This window comes from Ovis canadensis, chromosome 21, assembly GCF_042477335.2.
Source record: "Ovis canadensis isolate MfBH-ARS-UI-01 breed Bighorn chromosome 21, ARS-UI_OviCan_v2, whole genome shotgun sequence".
Taxonomy (NCBI): Eukaryota; Metazoa; Chordata; class Mammalia; order Artiodactyla; family Bovidae; genus Ovis; species Ovis canadensis.
Genome location: NC_091265.1, coordinates 63,488,152 through 63,506,491, shown reverse-complemented (window position 1 = coordinate 63,506,491; position 18,340 = coordinate 63,488,152). Strand labels below are relative to the sequence as shown.

General features: G+C 51.2%; 1 protein-coding gene across 9 annotated transcripts in view; it reads right to left on the bottom strand.

The window, feature by feature from the left end:
• ANO1 (anoctamin 1) overlaps positions 1 to 18,340 on the bottom strand; it is a 193,728-nt gene that overhangs the window by 75,798 nt on the left and 99,590 nt on the right. The window lies entirely within an intron of this gene.

Below are 18,340 nucleotides of genomic sequence, written 5' to 3'. Positions count from 1 at the left end.
GCGGCTGGCACTTCCTCAGATCTGGAAGCTTTCTGGTGTCACACCTTTCTGGCCGGGTGCAGGGGCAGCAAGGGAGGCTCGAGCTATCGCGGCCCCTCTCAGCCACTGGCTGGCACCACAACGGGCCCTTTCCCCAAGCAAGTGACCGTTAGTGAGCAACGGTCCGCCAGCGACCGTTAGCGGTCCTGCTCAGCCATTGGTCAGTGCCATGGTAAGCCCCGCCCCTAGCAAGCTGCCATTAATGAGCAACTGTCGACCAGCAACCGTTAGCGGTCCTGCTCAGCCATTGGTCAGTGCCACGATAAGTCCCGCCCCCAAGCCGGCGATCATTAGTGATCTTGCTCAGCCATTGGTCAGTGCCATAGTGGGCTCGCTCCCTCCCTCTTATATATAAACGGAGCCCGAATTTGGACTGAGGGAAGATGGTTTTTTGAGACGCTAGTCTGCCGTTCTCGGTTTACTAGCTTTCTGGTTAAAGTCGTTATTCCTTGTTCCAACAACTCATCTCCCCATTTATTGGCCTGTCCTGTGGCGAGCAGAACGAGCTTGGGCTCGGTAATACAATGAGCTCGATGGGGAAGGCAGGACCACTGCTCCCTTCATGGATGGGGACACTGAGGTTTGGAGAGATGAAGTCACGGCCTAGGTTCCTCAGAAAATTAAAACGAGAGCCACCATCTGACCCAGCCATCTCACTTCTGGGTAGCCAGCCCAAGACAGTGACATCAGGATCTCAGAGAGACAAGCGCACTCCCACCTTCTCTGCAGCCTTACTCAGGACAGCCAAGATACAGAGACGTCTAAGTGTCGTTCAGTGGATGAGCAGATCAGGAAGGTGTGGGGTATTATTCAGCCGTATAAAGAAGGCAGTCCCGCCGTTTGTGACAACACAGACAGACCTGGAGGATAGTCTGCTCAGTGAAACTAGTCAGAGCGACAAGCATTGTATGGTATCACTTATGTGTGGAATCAATAAAAGCCGATTTCACATGCATGGAGTAGAGCGGTGGTTGCCAGGCGCTGGGTCAGGGGGATGGGGAGATGTAGGTGAGAGGGACCAACTTTCAGTTGTAAGATGAAGTTCTGAGGACCTAAGGAACAGTGGGGTGACCGTAATTAATAATATGGTATTGTGTACTTGAGAGGTGTTGAGAGACCAAAGCATCCTCACCACACACATGCGTGTACACACACACACACACACACACACACACACACTCAGAGTCAACTGTGTGAGGCGATGTGTTGGGCAATCAGTCCATGATGTCTACGGGCATCAAGTCATCACAATGTAGGCTTGAAATACACACAAACTGTATCTGTCAGTGACTCCTTAGTGAGGCTGGGGGTCTAAAATCAGGGCCTGGAACCTTGTAGCTGGTGGGTGTGGGAACCTGGGTTCACATGCAGGCTGTACACACGCTTAATCACAGGTGAGACCTGAAGCAACCCAGCAACTCCCCATTTTTCTTTTCCTGTTTTTCTCTGTTGCCCTTGCCATTTGTGTTTAGCAGATTCCCAGTATCAATGAACAGCATCAATGTAGCAATACTGTTTCCCCATCTAAGGCAGGCGCATGTAACACCAGCAGACTCCCCAATTGTCCCCAGATAACTGGGCTGCTGCGTCATAACAAAAAGCAAAGAAACACGACATTCCCCCAGACAGAGCTGCCCGATGGCAGTGGGGACTATGGTCCACCAGACTTCCCAAGGGGACCCCCAGGGACTTAGAGCCCACGCTGGGCCCCCCAGCTGGAGGCCACACTTGCCTTTCCACCATTCTGGGGATCCTGGCAGAAGAAAGCCTGTCCATGAGAGGCGGATGGGGTGGCCGGCCTGTGGGACTCAGGGCAGGACTGACTTGGGTCTGTGCTGGGCTCCATGTCCAGTTACCACCCTTGGAGTGTACAAAGTTCTTGGGATCACTGTAGGTTTTTGGCAAAAAGCAACGGACCCAAAGTCACTTAGGATGGTTTATAAGAAAAAATCCTCAGTGGGCCAAACACATTCACTCAGCACCAGCCTCAGCCCCTGAAATGCAGACTCCTGGTCATCTGTGGCTGTGCTTGCAGCCCGCCAGGGCAAGGGGAGCCTCCCAGACACTGGGTGCCATGTGGGGTTCTTCCCGCACTTTGAGTGAAAGGCTATACCCCCCTGGATGAACCCGGCTCTCCCCTCCACCTCTGATGCTGAGGCCCCCATGCCTCCCATGACCAGAGGATCCAGCCTCTCCTGGGGCCTCCGTGTCACTGCACAGGCCTTGTCCATGTGGCCCCAGCAGGCAGGGTGAGTCCTGTGCGGAGCCTCCCAGCTCGCTGGCCTCGCTGCCCACATCGGGGCCTTGCAGGACACTGCGTGTCCACTGAACAAGTGGATGAGGGCCCCTCACAATGACAGTGATGATGACGAGGAGGAGGAGGTGAAGGGGGCTGAGATCCAAGTGTCAGTCCCTGATTCAGGCATCTGTGCGTATTAACTCGTTTAACCTCATGACAAGGTTGTGTGTGTGTGTGTGGGGAGGGGAGGGGGCAGCGGGTCCTGCCACTGTTCTCACCTTGGAACCGGCAAGTTCACTGTCAGTGTCCAAGGGCAGCTGCAGCCACTGGCCACAGACTGGACAGCTTTAACACAAATTAATTCTCCCCCAGTTCTGGAGTCAGAAACCTGTGATCATGGTGTGGGCAGGGCTGAGCTCCCTCCAGAGGCTCCAGGGGAGGGTCCCTCTGGCCTGGTTCAGCCCCCGGGGGACCCCAGGCCTCCCTGGGCTTGTGGCCACATCACCCCGACCTCTGCACCCATCGGCACAAACCGTCTCCCCTGGGTGGTTCTGTGCCTCAGATCACCCCCTCTTCTCTTCCAAGGACACCTGTCATTGGACTTAGGGTCCACATGCGTCCCGGGTGGTCTGGTGCAGCGGTCAGTAACTTGCTTCCATTTGCTGAGAACTGTCATTGGACTAAGGGCACCTTTGCAGGCTACAGGACGATGGGCAGCTTTGGGGCCACCACGCAGCCCACCGTGCTGGTCATGAAGCCACAGGGAAGAGCCTCAGTGGGCGTGGTGCAGGGAGCTTTGAAGGAGCAGGGCTCCAGGAGCTCAGTCCTGAGGCTGCCTCAAGAAGACAGGTAGGACCAGGACACTCGGGCACAGGACCAGATGGGCAGGGCTCGGAGGCATGGTGGTGGGCGTGGGGCTTGCCGGCAGGGAGCCTAGACCTGACATGACGGCCCAGGGCTGGGGGACACTGCGCCTGGGTTTGGGAATGGACGCATCCCAGCACGGACTAGGGGAGGCAGGCCCGGGGGCTCAGGCCAGAGGAGCCCAGATCTTCCTGCTGCCCTCAAGGGGCAGGTCGGATGGGCATAGGAGGGAGCCGTGGTTTAAGCGACCTGGGTCGGAGTCTGGTCTGCCGCTGTGTTGTCTCTGGCGAGTGACTCAGCCTCTCTGAGGCCACCTTTTGCTCCTCTGCAAATCTTTGCCATACGTGACTTGCTTCACAGCTGAGGGGAGTTCTTGGTGCTCTCAGGACCCCTGCCCAGCCCCGTGGCTGGGGCCATTCCGCCTCTCCACGACCTTGAGGCCGCTAAGACCACCCCTGCACAGACTCTCTTTGCCAAGAAGCTGGAAGCCGCTTCCCCTACCCTAGGAAGCCCTGGGGCACCGAGACCCAAGAGGCAGCAATGCCTCCAGCCTGGGGTTTCCCGGGCTTGGGGCTGACCACAGGGGGCGCTGTGGTATATCTGTGGGTGGCCCCATACGGCCAACCCCGACTTTCTTGTTACAGCCCAGGTTTATTTCTGTGCGCTCTGCTCAGCCGCACGCAAAGACCCGAAATATATTCCTCTGAGTCCGTGGAGATTTCTCTTGACGGTGGTCAAGAAGCAGTGCCCGGGCCGGCATCCCTGGGAAAACACGCTCTGCTGTTTACGTGAGTGACAGGGTCCCTCCGAGAAAAACATCTGGCAGGATCGGGAAGTCATGGGACTCATTGGACAAGGACACATATGGGATGTTTTAAACCTTGGTGCCCGGCCTGACAGCAGTCTGCTCCGGCGGGAAGAAACCGTGAGACATCGGTCCCCTCTCCCAGCCGGACGGCCCAGAGCAGTGGCTTCTGTCCAGACAGGCTCCCCTGGTGGGGAGTCTGGGGGCCACACAACTCTGGGGGCCTTGGTGTGGGCATGGGCAGGGCCAAGGGGCTCAGGGAGGGGATGGGGTCAGGGCCCTTGCAATGGACTGCCACCAAATGCTGGACGAAGACAAGAAATACAATAAGAAAACAAATATCATACCTTAAAGTTGCTAAAGAGCCAAGAAGGCCTAGAAAAGTGACCGGGACTGTGCCGTCCAAGTTGGGGAGGGGAGAGGGGAGGCTCGCCCAGCACAGACTGGACAGGGTTAAACCTCCGTTCCCGGCTCAACTCACAGATATGGAGACCTCACCCCAGTCGCTCCTGGCACTTCCCTTTTAGAAGGAAGAAGGGAATCAGAACAAGGAAAAACATCCCTGGTAGGGGGGATTCCTGGTGGTCGAGGATGCCAAGGGCCCCTGTTCGTCCCCACGGCTGCCTGAGCCTCCACGTGGATGTCACGGTCACCCATCTCTGCTGAAGGGGGGGGCTCCGAGGTTGCTGGAAGGTTGGCCTCAGGGAGGCCGAGCATGGGGTCCTTAGATGCCCCCAGAGGGCTCCCAGGCAGCACACCTCCCCAGCCCACCCTGACCCTGTAGCTGTTGCCCACCCCAGAGGGCCCCGTCACTGCCATCAGGGAATTAGGGGGTGCTGAGTGCTCAGGCCCGGGGGTGGTGGGGGCGCCTCCCTGGCATCCTGTGTGTGCACCCCTCCCCAGCTCACGGTCCAGCAGGAGCTGTGGGGAGCATGTGTGCATGGCAGGGACACACAGGACAACTCCCGAGCACCGCCGGCCAGGAAGCCCTGGAGCCCCGGCGGGAGGCCTAGGCCGGATGTCTGACCACCACTGGGGCCTGGTCAGCTTGCCCCTCTCCATGCCCCTGGCTTCCTCAGCTCCAAGGATAACACCACCACCTGGAGGGCCTCTGATGCCAGGGCTGCTCTGCGGGAGGGGTCGTGTTTTCCTCGAATGTGTTCAAGGCACGTGATGCCTGGTCAGTCCCTAATGACCGGGTGCATTCTTGGCAGCCCTGGTGCCTGCCTGCTCTTCCTGTTGGCACCGGGGTCCCACGTGGGTGTGAGCTGGAAGGCTGGTTCCAGGCTGGGTCTGTCTGCTTAGCTGGTTCCAGGCTGGGTCTGTCTGCTTAGCTGACTGACGTGCCTCCCAGGAGGGAGAGGGTCTGGCACAGGGTGGGCCTCATCCCCTCCTTCTCCTGATCGGCACCAGGACCACCTTCCTTATAGTTCCCTGGGTGGGAAGACAGGGGCCCTTTCTGTGTCACCTGAGCGTGTCGTCTCACGGGAGTCCAGCTTGATGATGTTTGCTGAGTGATGCAGGAGAGCTAGGGAGACAGTCCTTGCTGAGCTCCTACTGTGTGCTGGCCGAGGATTCTCCTGTGGTCCTTCCCTGCCCTCTGGCAGCATCCCCAGCTTCACTTTAATACTCATGGACGAGGGGGCAGGCTGGGACCGCCACTGGGGCTGACCCTGACTTGCTCATGCCCGCCCTCCACCTTGACGGCTCCCAGAGGGGACAGGAGAGAGCTCAGCCCCTGGGTAAGGGTCTGCACAGAGGCATTTCTGTGCTGCGGCTCCTGCTGACCAGGTCTGTGCCGCCCAGGAGGAGCTGCTGCGGCCACTCGGGGGTGCTCACATGGTGCACCGGCACCAGCGTGCCTTCTGCCCATCCTGGGCGTGGCGCCCTCGACTGTCTCCAGTGAGCCAGGACCCAGGACGCAGTCTCCGAGGGAGCTGGGGCTGCAGGCCTGGCTGGGGCAGACTTACCCCTCAGCCTTGGCACAGGGTCTGGCTCCCAAGGCCTGGCTTGCTGAAGGAATAAAAGATACATATTCATGGACAGAGCTGTTCTGATGATGGGTGTGTAGGTTACTCAGATTCACACTCTCATGGAAAACAATTAAAAAGAAAAAAAGAAGACCCAGAGGAGTAACTGCCCAAGATGGGGAGTCTAACAGAAGACTCCTCCCTCCCCGTGGAGCTGGACTCCCAGGAGACGACATTTTCATTTGAGCCAGAAGGGGCTTCCCTTCTCCAGACGCGGGAATCACAAGGAAGGTGGTGCTGGTGCCGAGCAGGAGAAGGAGCAGGTGGGGACCCCAGTGGGTCCAGCCATGTCAGCCCGTGACCTTGGTTCAGGGTGGTCCTATCCATAACGTCCTCAGATGAGTGGAGAATGCAAGTGCCAAGGCTTTCTGGATAAGGGCACCTTCTTCCCGGGCTTGGGAACTGCCCCACGGGTGACGGAAGGGTGGTGGCCAGTGGGGAAGAGTGCCAGGCCCACCAGAATGCAAGACAGCTGGAGGAAAACCAGCAGAAGTGACCCCCTCAGCTTTGGGATTCTGAGAGGATTAGATGGATAATAAATCCAATAAATCAGCTAAGCTCACCTCGTTTAGAGAAATAAACCTCAAGATAGAAAGGTCCTGCAAAGGACAGGAAACTATTAAAGAAAATGACACAGCCAACTTGGAAAAGAACCAAACAGAACTTGCAGAAATAAAAAAGTATCATAACGAGAAGCGAAAATACAACAGACACGTTTGAAGACCCTTGACCTCTTCAGGAAAGGGAGACGCGAGAGGGCACAGAGCAGGGGCGTGCTGATAATGTAGGCAGCCCCCTGCCCAGCCCCCTGCTCTCCAGGAAGAAAAACCACCCTGATCTGTAGCTGCGTCATTTGCCAGTTTCCATGGTGTAAACACTCCCACCGTGGCCTGATTCATGCACCAAAGGGTTAACACCGGCTGGCAGAATTCCCGATGAGCCAGAAAGAGCTGACTCTGGCACACAGCCAGCCTAGAGACATGGGAGGACCTCAGAACCTCAGCCAGAGGGGCACAGACTACCTGGAACCCGGGCAGAGCTGTCCTTGGGGAACTTTAAAGACAAGACTCTTAAAACATGTCCAGAATTCACTTGAAAACAAGTACGCTTCCACAAAACCAAGAGAGGCCCAAAGGAAGCTAGGTGGGCTGTATAAAAGCCTCAGCACTTAAGACTCAAGAAACATAAAAACTTTACAGCCAAAGAAATGAATGTGTAATGGTGGAATTATGAATAGAGATATGAGCAGCTTTAGGACTAGACAATGGCCCCTGATACCTCACTGTAGGAGAGGCTCATGGCATAGGCACTTAGCCTAGAGGTAGGAGTGAGATGGGGCTGAAGACCACATTTTGTTGTTCAGTCACTAAGTCATGTCTGACTGAGACCCCATGGGCTGCGAAACACCAGGCTTCCCTGTCCTTCACCATCTCCTAGAGCTTGCTCAAGTCAGTGATGCCATCCAACCATCTCATCCTCTGCTGTCCCCTTCTCCTCCTGCCTTCAATCTTTTCCAGCATCAGGCTCTTTTCCAGTGAGTCAGTTCTTGGCATCAGTGGCCAAAGTATTGGAGTTTCAGCTTCAGCATCAGTCCTTCCAATGAATATTCAGGGTTGATTTCCTAGAGGATTGACTGGTTTGATGTCCTTGCAGTCCAAGGGACTCTCAAGAGTCTTCTCCAGCACCACAGTTCAAAAGCATCAATTCTTTGGTGCTCAGCCCTCTCTATAGTCCAGTCATCGTGGTTCAGGGCAAAGAGTGTGACATGAGGACCCAGCACCCAGGTTCAAGTGCTGGCTCTGCCCCTGTCAGGCCTAGTGGCCTTGAACTCCTTGCCCCACCTCTCAGAGCCTCAGTTCATTCCCTCTGTAAAGGGATCTGACCCCTGAACCACAAGGCAGGGCAGGGTGCCCACACAGGGTGGTGTGGGGATGGGGGTTTGCGTCCAGGCTGACAAGTCCCAGAGAACATCTGTTGCTCCACTGCCCTTACCTATGGAGTTGTTGAAATTAGACTTCAGGTGCCTCAAAGTGGAGAACCCCTACCCCAATGTCCAGGCCATGAGGAGAGACTCCCCAGCCCGACTCCATGCTCATCACCGCACTTAGCCAACTGTCTCGGACACCAGCTCATGCCCACAAGGCCTCAGCTGGAAACTGCAAGAAACATGCCCCTCTCCCCTGTCCCGTGTCCATGGCAACCCTGCCCACCCCCCCAGGAGGAAGGATGTGCCATCACCTCCATTCTACAGATTGAAAAACTGAGGTCCTGAGTGGGGAAACTACTTGCCTGAGGCTGCTCAGCCCCCAGGAAGTGGCCGGGCTGGGTCTAGACCTGCATGCATGGCCTCAGAGGGTCTGGGTGGGATCTGAGCCTCCCTGGGAGCTCAGGTACCCTCACCATGGCCTGACCGTGCGTCCTGGAGTCTGGTGTGGAGGTGGCTCCCATCCTCCTGCAGGCAGCTCCTCGCTTGCTCTTCAAAAAACAACATCCACAAAGACGGGAAACAGATGCCGCCGCGGCCCACATCAGCTCCGGGGAGGAACGAGGAGAAACTACAGCCCGCCAGCCCGGGGGTGCAGCGGCGAGCCCTGAACGGCAGCTTGAAAGCAAACTGACCCTGTAGGGTTCATGGGTCTGTGGCCATAACAATTCTGCCAAAGCTGGAGTCAAGTTCAACATCAGGGCAGTGCGGGCCTCGGTCACCCCCAGTACTCAGTCGGGATTTTACTGTGTGGCCTTCTCAGCCATGACCACTGGACATAAATAATGCCCTGGCTTTGAGGCTGGACTTAAAAAATGCTGATGGGTTTCAGTTACAAGGAAACATGCTGGCCCACAAGCAGCTCTTGTCCGTTTCCTGGGAACCCTGGCCGCTGACCCCAACGCCACCAGAGGGACAGAGGAGTGGGGGGTGGGCGGAAGAGGGGCTCCTGCAGAAGGCAGGCCTGGGTCACCTGCATCCGGGACCTTTCCCCACCATTTCCATCCTGTCTGCTGCCCCTGGTGTCTCTGATATGACACCCGTCCTGGACCCTCATGTGTGAAACTGACTTCAGGGGTTGTCTTCTTGATCAAGGCATCAGATCCTGATTTGACAACCAGGGCCCCTCTTGTGGGTGGCTGGGGAAATAATTTTTAAGCTGAGTTCCTCTGGGCCCATGGTGCCTGGGGGAGGGTGGGGGGCAAGTGGGTCACCTGTGATCACAGCCAGTTGGCCAGGCTCAGCCTCCATGAGTCCTATACACGAAGTTATGGGCACATTCCTTCCAGTCCTGCCACTCCCCCCTCCACTGGGTTCCTGGCCCGGGGCACCCAGTGTGTGTGCGGGTCTCTGTCTGGGGTACCCCCGGGGCACTGGACAGTGTATTGGGGACTTGCGTGGACAGTGGAGGGGGAGGGTCCTTCCTTGGGGAAGTTTCTGATGGCTCCTGGGGAAACAGGTCTGCACACTCCTCACGCCTCCAAGCATGGACCAGGGTGAGAAGCGCAGTGTGGGGCCCACCTAGACCTGCTGAGTCAGAGCCTGCATCCTGACGACCTCAGGGGCTTCGGTGCACACCCCAGGACTCTGCACCAAGGCAGCCAGGCCAAGGCTTGGCTGCCCTGCTCAGCCCTCCAACCACAAGCGGTGCCTCCCCACCCACGGCTGCACCGAGGTCCTGCATGAGCTCCCCTGACTCCTGGGATAACTGCTCGTGCGTAAAGGCTCAGCTTTGAGGTGGGATGAATGGTGCCCTCCAAAAGAGACACTCACATCCCAACTCCCCATATTTGCGAGGGGGGCTTTATTCGGAAAGGGGATCTTTGCAGATGAAATCAAGTTAGATAAGGTTACAGTGGATTGGGTGGGCCTTATGCAGAATGATGGGTGTCTTTATAAGAAGAGGAGAGACAAACAGAGAGGAGGAGCCCCAGCAAGCAGGAGGCTGAGGCTGGGGGGACGTGGCCACAAACCCAGGAACACCTGGAGCCCCAGAAACTGGAAGAGCTGGGAGCAATGCTCCCCCAGAGCCTGAGGGTGTTCCGGTCCTGCTGACACCTTGCCTTTAGACTTCTGGCCCCCAGAACTGGGAGAGAATCAATTAGTATTGTTCTAAGCTCCCTGCAGTCTGTGGTTGTGGGTATCAGAAGCCCCATCCGGGACACTCAATGTTCTGCGTCTCTAAGATCCAGCCCCCCACCGTGCCCTCAGCTAGGCCAGTCGTCCCCCGTCATCACGGGATGTCTTCTCAACAATAGGCCTCCTGACTCGGGAGAAAGTCTTGCGCTGCTCACAGAGGCCCCGTCTGTGTGGGGCTCGAAGCCCATGTTGCCCCAGAGTGGCTCAGCCACACACCCACTGGCCCTGGGGGAGCAGAGGGGGTCACACACCTCTGCACACCCGGCCTGGTCACAACTGCAGATGACCAGGCCAGCAGACACCTCGGGACGGGGGTGGGTGTACCTGCTCATCTGCCCCCATGCCTCTTGCATCACTGCCCTGCATCCCCCATCCCTGCTCCTGGGCTTCCCTTGGGCTTCCCCTGTGGCTCGGCTGGTAAAGAATCCGCCTACAATGCGGGAGACCCGGGTTCGATCCCTGCATTGGGAAGATCCCCTGGAGAAGGGAAAGGCTACCCTCTCCAGTATTCTGGCCTGCAGAATTCCATGGACTATACAGTCCATGGGGCTGCAAAGAGTTGGACATGACTGAGTGACTTTCATTTCATTCATCCCTGCCCCTGGTCCAGCCTGTCCAGCTGGCCCTCCATGTTGGGGCCTGGGGGATACTGGTGACATTTTCGGTTGTATTTAGGAATGCTTCAAGATATCAAATGCCAGCAACGCCAAGGCTGAGAAATCCCACTTTAAGACTCTTCATATTTTGGGGGTCATTGTTTGAGTAGCTGATGGAGTCCATGGATTTCTTTCTCCCCGGGGAAGCACGCATAAGCCCCAGTTTTGTTTCACAGGGCAAGGTTGCGTGGCTGGGCTCTCTCCGAGGCTATCTTGTTCCCCAAACCCTCTCATTTCTTGTAATCAGAGCACACCCGGGAATGAGTCATCCTGGGCGTCATTCCGCTAATCGCGCTGGCGTGGACCCGCGCACACCCTGCATGCTGCCTCCTCCCGGCGGCCCCTGAATAGACTCTGGTCTGGAGCAGGTGAAGGCAACAGGCTGCCTGGGGCCTGACTCATCTCAGGGGGAAGCTCAGGGTTGCAGGGGCCATGGAAAGGTTGGTTATGATCTGAAGATGCCACAGGAAGATGGTTCACGCTCAGCTCCAGCTGCTTTGAAATCTTGAACTGTTGAGTTTACGCCACAATAACATGTTCATCTAAAAAGGGCCCAATCAGGGACTTCCCCGGTAGTCCAGTGGCTAACACTCTGCCTTCCAATGCAGGGAGTGTGGGCTCAATCCCTGGTTGAGGAATTAAGATCCCGTATGCCGTGAGGTGTGGCCCAGAGTTTTTTTTTTTTTTTTTAAAAGGTCCAATCAACTGCTGAGACCTTTTTAAGGCTATAGAACCAAATTATCACTGAGATTTGGGGTCACTGTGACCTTGTGATTTGTATTAATAATAAGAAATACATTTTTGGTCTTTGTCCCCTGGTCCTGGCACAGAGCTCCTAAAACTCTGGGAATTTCCTAAGTGGGGAGCCCAGTCAAGGTGTCTCTTGTTAGGTGAATGAGGTGACTTTCCCAAGGCGAGGGTGGGGGTACTGGTTGCCAGGGGAAGCAACCACATGGTTAGAGGACTGGGACTTCCAGCCCCTCCCCCCAGCCATGTCTGGGAAAGCGAGAAGGGCTTCCGGTTGAAGCAATCATGAACAGCCAGTGACTTAATCAATTGTGCTTGCGTGATGAATCCTCCAAAAAACCCCCCCAAACAGGGTCTGGACAGCTTCTGGCTTGGTGAACACACGCAGATTTGGGGAAAGTGAGGCTCCGAGAGCGTGAAGTTCCATGCCTCTCCCCCACACACCCTGTCTTGTGCATCCCCTTCCATCTGCTATTCCTGAGTTTATTACCTTTTACAATAAAGCTGTGATCTAGCAGGCAACATGCTTCTCTGAGTTCTGTGAGCCACTCTACAAATTAATAGAACCCAAAGTCATTAGAACCTCTGAACAGTAGCCAATGGGTCAGAGTGCAGGTGACCATCTGGACTTGCAAATGATGGCTGGAGTCGGGGGAGGGTCTTGCCTTTAACCTGCGGGGTCTGGCACTACCCCCAGATAGGCAGTGTCCACACTGAGTTAGCTTGCAGGACCCCTATCTGGTGTCAGAGAAGTGCTGGGTGGGGCTGGGGAAACAACGCGTGCATGTTGGAACTGGGGGAAGAATCCTCGCCACTTATTGGTACAGCTCGATCTTTTCTGGTGGCCAAAACTGCTGTCTTTATGTTTGCTGTTTGTTTCAAAGTCAAGAAGTTTTTAAAAAGATACGTGTGCTTCTGAATAACCAACAAATCACAGAAGAAATAAAAAAAGAAATCAAAATATGCATAGAAACTAATGAAAATGAAAACACAACAACCCAAAACCTGTGGGACACTATAAAAGCAGTGCTAAGAGGAAAGTTCATAGCAATACAGGCATACCTCAAGAAACAAGAAAAAAGCCAAATAAATAACCTAACTCTACAACTAAAGCAACTAGAAAAGGAAGAATTGGAGAACCCCAGAGTTAGTAGAAGGAAAGAAATCTTAAAAATTAGGACAGAAATAAATGCAAAAGAAACAAAAGAGACCATAGCAAAAATTAACAAAGCCAAAAGCTGGTTCTTTGAAAGGATAAATAAAATTGACAAACCATTAGCCAGACTCATCAAGAAGCAAAGAGAGAAAAATCAAATCAATAAAATTAGAAATGAAAATGGAGAGATCACAACAGACAACACAGAAATACAAAGGATCATAAGAGACTACTATCAGCAGTTGTATGCCAATAAAATGGACAACGTGGAAGAAATAGACAAATTCTTAGAAAAGTACAATTTTCCAAAACTGAACCAAGAAGAAATAGAAAATCTTAACAGACCCATCACAAGCACGGAAATTGAAACTGTAATCAGAAATCTTCCAGCAAACAAAAGCCCAGGTCCAGATGGCTTCACAGCTGAATTCTACCAAAAATTTTGAGAAGAGCTAACACCTATCCTACTCAAACTCTTCCAGAAAATTGCAGAGGAAGGTAAACTTCCAAACTCATTCTATGAGGCCACCATCACCCTAATACCAAAACCTGACAAAGATGTCACAAAAAAAGAAAACTACAGGCCAATATCACTGATGAACATAGATGCAAAAATCCTCAACAAAATTCTAGCAATCAGAATCCAACAACACAGTAAAAAGATCATGCACCATGACCAAGTGGGCTTTATCCCAGGGATGCAAGGATTCTTCAATATCCGCAAATCAATCAATGTAATTCACCACATTAACAAATTGAAAAATAAAAACCATATGATTATCTCAATAGATGCAGAGAAGGCCTTTGACAAAATTCAACATCCATTTATGATAAAAACTCTCCAGAAAGCAGGAATAGAAGGAACATACCTCAACATAATAAAAGCTATCTATGACAAACCCACAGCAAACATTATCCTCAATGGTGAAAAATTGAAAGCATTTCCCCTAAAGTCAGGAACAAGACAAGGGTGCCCACTTTCACTGCTACTATTCAACATAGTTCTGGAAGTTTTGGCCACAGCAATCAGAGCAGAAAAAGAAATAAAAGGAATCCAAATTGGAAAAGAAGAAGTAAAACTTTCGCTGTTTGCAGATGACATGATCCTCTACATAGAAAACCCTAAAGACTCCACCAGAAAATTACTAGAGCTAATCAATGAATACAGTAAAGTTGCAGGATATAAAATCAACACACAGAAATCCCTTGCATTCCTATACACAAATAATGAGAAAGTAGAAAAAGAAATTAAGGAAACAATTCCATTCACCATTGCAACGAAAAGAATAAAATACTTAGGAATATATCTACCTAAAAAAACTAAAGACCTATATATAGAAAACTATAAAACACTGATGAAAGAAATCAAAGAGGACACTAATAGAGGGAGAAATATACCATGTTCATGGATCGGAAGAATCAATATAGTGAAAATGAGTATACTACCCAAAGCAATTTACAAATTCAATGCAATCCCTATAAAGCTACCAGCCATATTTTTCACAGAACTAGAACAAATAATTTCAAGATTTGTATGGAAATACAAAAAACCTCGAATTGCCAAAGCAATCTTGAGAAATAAGAATGGAACTGGAGGAATCAACTTGCCTGACTTCAGGCTCTACTACAAAGCCACAGTCATCAAAACAGTATGTACTGGCACAAAGACAGACATATAGATCAATGGAACAAAATAGAAAGCCCAGAGATAAATCCACACACATATGGACACCTTATCTTTGACAAAGGAGGCAAGAATATACAATGGAGTAAAGACAATCTCTTTAACAAGTGGTGCTGGGAAAACTGGTTAACCACTTGTAGAAGAATGAAACTAGATCACTTTCTAACACCACACACAAAAATAAACTCAAAATGGATTAAAGATCTAAATGTAAGACCAGAAACTATAAAACTCCTAGAGGAGAACATAGGCAAAACACTCTCAGACATAAATCACAGCAGGATCCTCTATGATCCACCTCCCAGAATTCTAGAAATAAAAGCAAAAATAAACAAATGGGATCTAATTAAAATTAAAAGCTTCTACACAACAAAGGAAAATATAAGCAAGGTGAAAAGACAGCCTTCTGAATGGGAGAAAATAATAGCAAATGAAGCAACTGACAAACAACTAATCTCAAAAATATACAAGCAACTTGTGCAGCTCAATTCCAGAAAAATAAACGACCCAATAAAAAAATGGGCCAAAGAACTAAATAGACATTTCTCCAAAGAAGACATACGGATGGCTAACAAACACATGAAAAGATGCTCAACATCACTCATTATTAGAGAAATGCAAATCAAAACCACAATGAGGTACCACTTCACACCAGTCAGAATGTCTGCGATCCAAAAATCTGCAAGCAATAAATGCTGGAGAGGGTGTGGAGAAAAGGGAACCCTCCTACACTGTTGGTGGGAATGCAAACTAGTACAGCCACTATGGAGAACAGTGTGGAGATTCCTTAAAAAATTGCAAATAGAACTACCTTATGACCCAGCAATCCCACTGCTGGGCATACACACCGAGGAAACCAGAATTGAAAGAGACACATGTACCCCAATGTTCATCGCAGCACTGTTTATAATAGCCAGGACATGGAAACAACCTAGATGTCCATCAGCAGATGAATGGATAAGAAAGCTGTGGTACATATATACAATGGAGTATTACTCAGCCGTTAAAAAGAATTCATTTGAATCAGTTCTGATGAGATGGATGAAACTGGAGCCGATTATACAGAGTAAAGTAAGCCAGAAAGAAAAACACCAATATAGTATACTAACACATATATATGGAATTTAGAAAGATGGCAATGACAACCCTGTATGCAAGACAGCAAAAAAGACACAGATGTGTATAACGGACTTTTGGACTCAGAGAGAGAGGGAGAGGGTGGGATGATTTGGGAGAATGGCATTCTAACATGTATACTATCATGTAAGAATCGAATCGCCAGTCTATGTCTGACGCAGGATACAGCATGCTTGGGGCTGGTGCATGGGGATGACCCAGAGAGATGTTATGGGGAGGGAGGTGGGAGGGGGGTTCATGTTTGGGAACGCATGTAAGAATTAAAGATTTTAAAATTAAAAAAAAAAAGAAAGAAAGAAAAAAAAAACAAAAAAAAATAAAAAGATATGTGTGGCAAAGGATTTAATTGGACTTGGAAAGGTTCTTCTTTCTCCTTTGTGAGCATGGCCATTCCATTTTCATATGAGCAATAATGATATATAGCTGAATATTCATATCACCAGTGAGAATTTCCCAAGTGCCAGACTCTAAGTGAAGTACTTTAGGATAAACCAGTGATGTAATGGCTTGTTTCCCAGGTGGCTCAGCAGAAAAGAACCCGCCAGCCAATTTAAGAGATGAAGGAGACCTGAGTTCAATCCCTGGGTAGGCAAGATCCCCTGGAGGAGGAAATGGCAAACCATTTCAGTATTCTTGCCTGAAAAATTCCGCAAAGAGAGGAGCTTGGGGGCTACAGTCAACAGGGCTGCAAAGAGTTGGACATGAAAGAGCAACTGAACATGCACACAGTCATGTAAACACTCTTGTTATCTCTGACAAATGGTGAAGCTTTGTTGTCGCCGTTGCTCAGTCATCAAACTTTGTCTGATTCTCTGTGACCCCATGGACCGTAGCACGGCAGGCTTCCCTGTCCATCACCATCTCCCGGAGCTTGCTCAAACTCATGTCCATTGAGTTGGTGATGCCATCCAATCACCTCATCCTCTGTCGTCCCCTTCTCCTCCTGTCCTCAGTCCTTCCCAGCATCAGGGTCTTTTCCAATGAGTTGGCTCTTCGCATCAGGTGGCCAAAGTACTGGAGCTTCAGCTTCAGCATCAGCCCTTCCAATGAGTATTCAGGGTTGACTGCCTTTAGGAATGACTGGTTTGATCTCCTTACTGTCCAAGGGACTCTTAAGAGTCTTCTCCAGTACCACAATCTGAAAGCATCAATTCTTTGGTGCTCAGCCTTCTTTGTGGTTCATCTCTCACATCCGTACGTGATTACTGGAAAAATCATAGCTTTGACTTGTACAGACCTTTGTTGGCAAAGTCTCTGCTTTTTAATACGTTCTCTAGGTTTGTCATAGCTTTCCTTCCAAGGAGCAAGCGTCTTTTAATTTCATGGCTGCAGTCACCATCCACAGTGATTTTGGAAATAAAATCTGTCACTGTTTCCACTTTTTCCCCATCTACCATTTATTTGCCATGAAATAATGGGACCAGATGCTATGATCCTAGTGTTCTGAATGCTGAGTTTTAAGCTAGCTTTTTCACTATCCTCTTTCACCCTCATCAAGAGGTTCTTTAGTTCCTCTTCACTTTTTGCCATTAGAGAGGTATCATCTGCCTATCTGAGGTTATTGGTATTTCTCCCAGAAACCTTGATTCCAGCTTGGGATTCATCTAGCCTGGCATTTGACATGACATACTCTGATATAAGTTAAATAAGCAGGGTGACAATATACAGCCTTGACGAACTCCTTTTTTCGTTTTCAACCAGTCTGTCGTTTCATATCCAGTTCTGACTCTTGGTTCCTGATCTGCATGCAGATTTCTCAGGAGGCAGGTAAAGTGTTCCTATCTCTTAAAGAATTTTCCACAGTTTGTTGTGATGCACACAGTCAAAGGCTTTAGTGTAGTCAATGAAGCAGAAGTAGATGTTTTTCCAGGATTTCCTTGCTTTCTCTATGATCCAAGAGATGTTGCCATTTGATTTCTGGTTCCTCTGACTTTTCTAAATCCAGCTTGTACATCTGGAAGTTCTCAGTTCATATACCACTGAAGCCCAGCTTGAAGGATTTTGAGCATTACCTTGCTAGTATGCGAAATGAGTGCAACCGTACAATGGCCTGAAGCTTTATGTCTTGCGAAGGACAGGCAGAAGGTCTGGTATCTGGCGAGGAAGGTGTGAATTGTTGGACCCTGGGGTAGGGGGTCCTTTCAAACTTGAGATTTTAAAGTCGTAGTCAGGAAAAAGTGGCAGAGACAGACAATGAATCCCTGGTGAACAGAAAAGGCGCCCATCACACCGCACCCAGGATCACAGTTCCAGGGACAGGCTCCACTAGCAGCCTCCCTCTGGCCTCTCCGGCCTCTGACGGAGGCCACTGGTTCCTCCAGTTATAAAGGACACGCTGAAATCAAGCCTCTATAGTAGCCGCATTGTTCCAACAAAAGGCCGCGGGGCTGGCTGGGTGGGACTGGGAAAAGCCAGTGTGAATGACTGTCCTCTCTCTTGAGTGGCCCCAGCTCAGGTCTAAGCCAAAGCGTGACAGAAAACCCTGAAGGACCAGAGTATGCCTGTCTGTGGCTGCTGCCTTCAGAATCAGAGAGGCAGGCTCTTGGCCACCCAGTCAGAATCCATCCTTTGCATCCTGACAACCAGAATGTTTTAAGTCCCTCATATCCTCACGGCTCCAGTGGGAACCAACCCTACAGCTGAACTCACCGAGACCTGCCAGGTAACCAAAGCCCCATCAGAGGGGTGGTCCCTGCTGAGCACAAGAGGCCTCGACCTCAGGGTCAAGGTGGAACGAGGGCCGTTAAGCATGCTTGGTTGCTTTCATTCGAAGTAGCATCCAAGTATGAAAGAGTGTTCATACCCGCTCCCCGGTCACTAGTCTGAGTACCGCGAAAACCTTCTCATCACCAGACCCAAA